Consider the following 2,122-nt stretch of genomic DNA (forward strand, 5'->3'; position numbering starts at 1 on the left):
AAGGCCATCAACAGAATATCAGCAGCCATCTAGCAACATCTGCCCCGGGACTTTGCCTCTGTCACAGTTGGAGACACATCCTGAAAATCCTCATAAGAAAATCAAGGAATGAAAATCTAAATAATATCAGAAGCAAAGAAATTAGTTCCACTAGGACACCAAATATAAGAACTTTGCAACCTAGTGCCAATCAACGCTGACCCAATTCATTTCTATGAGTTTTGACTGTATAAAACATCTGAAAAATCTTGTAAAAACAGTGTGTGATGGAATGATTCTCTCTGCACACCTGGGCTATGTGTGTGGATGAGATGGTTTCTGTGGTACATCCTGGCCAGATAATAAAGTAATGCCTAGATTCTCTAACTTTAAAAATATTGGAGGGTGTCTTAGGTTGTAATGCAAGATGTAACCAAAAGTATGCATACTCTTACCATCTGTTAAAATCAGGTGGGGCAGTTTTCTTTATCTCTTCCAGGACCCATCCTCCCTCCAGGGTGATATCTTCTGCTTAATGGGCCATTAAGTGTCACTGCATGGCTGATAAGAACTACATCATCCCATTCTGAGATGCTCCGCCCAGGGGAAGGAGCCAAGAAGTCCTACCTGGATATAAGTTGAGATGTGGAACACCACATCAGCCTTTTCCCACTGGATTCCCAGTGGAAGACGAGACCCATCTACACCATCACTGGACCTTTAGAGGAAAATTCCACCCTTCTACCGGATCAGAGCTCCAGCAGAACCACAGCTGTCACTGTAGGAGGGCTGCAGCCACCATTTTTTGTTTGTTTGTTTGTTTTTCCCTGCAGCTGTGATTCCAACATCTTTAAGCACTTTAATATTTTGAAGTACGATAGGGCTGTAAGTGAATTGCTGTTTAGTAATACTTCTGAAGGGGGTGGGATCTCGACAGGCACAGGGTTGGAAGTGGGATCAGGAAGGGACTGGTGCCATGGGGAAGTTGGATTTCCTCAGCCCCAAGGCCATTGCCAACCACATCAAGTCCAAGGGGCTGCAGAAGCTGCTCTGGTACTGCCAGATGTGCCAGAAGCAGTGCCGCGATGAAAACAGCTTCAAGTGTCACTGCGCGTCCGAGTCCCACCAGAAGCAGCTGCTGCTGGTTTCTGAAAATCCGCAGCAATTCATGGACTACTTCTCTGAGGAATTCCAAAAGGATTTCCTGGAATTGCTCAGGAGGCAATTTGGAACAAGGAGAGTCCTCAATAATATTGTGTACAATGAGTACATCAGCCATCGGGAACACATCCATATGAATGCCACGCAATGGGAGACACTCACTGATTTTACAAAGTGGCTGGGGAGAGAAGGGCTTTGCAAGGTAGGTGAGACTCCTAAAGGCTGGTACATTCAGTACATCGACAGGGACCCAGAGACCATTTGCAGGCAGCAAGAACAAGAGAGGAAGAAGAAACAGAACCTTGATGATGAAGAAAAAAATGCTAAATTCATTGAACAACAGGTTAGAAGAGGTTTGGAGGGGAAAGATGTGGAAATGCCAGTCTATACTGAATTGAACAGAGAAAACAAAGAAGAAAAAGTTAAATTTAAATTAAACAAAGGAGCAAGTACTTCAGTTGCAGCATCTTCTAAAACAAGTGTCCTTGGACAAAATGCACTGAAGATGGTGGAGGGTGCAGTGAAAAAAAGACAAGCAGCTCATTCTTCTGGTCAGCCCAAAGAGAAAAAGAAGAAATCTGCACTTGATGAGATCATGGAGCTTGAAGAGGAGAAGAAAAGAACATCTCGAAGAGACTACTGGTTACAGCCTGAAATAATTGTAAAAATTGTAACAAAAAAGCTAGCAGAGAAATACCACAAGAAGGCAATTGTTAAGGAAGTGATTGACAGATACACAGCAATTGTGAAGGTGATTGATTCTGGGGACAAACTGAAGCTTGATCAGACACATCTAGAAACTGTAATACCAGCACCAGGTGAGAAAGTGCTGGTATTAAATGGTGAGTACAGGGGAAATGAAGGCATTTTGGAATCCGTCAATGAGGAAAGGCTTTCAGTGACAATAACCATCAACTCAGGACCTCTAGAAGGGCACAGAGTCAAAGATATCCAGTATGAAGATGTTTCCAAACTTGCCTGA

At 43.4% G+C, this 2,122-nt stretch overlaps 1 pseudogene; it reads left to right on the forward strand.

Annotated features, from left to right (window-relative positions):
- Positions 1-955: 955 nt before the first annotated feature.
- Positions 956-2,122, forward strand: LOC110482611 (DNA/RNA-binding protein KIN17 pseudogene; annotated as a pseudogene).

Source organism: Lonchura striata, chromosome 5 (genome assembly GCF_046129695.1).
Source record: "Lonchura striata isolate bLonStr1 chromosome 5, bLonStr1.mat, whole genome shotgun sequence".
Taxonomy (NCBI): domain Eukaryota; kingdom Metazoa; phylum Chordata; class Aves; order Passeriformes; family Estrildidae; genus Lonchura; species Lonchura striata.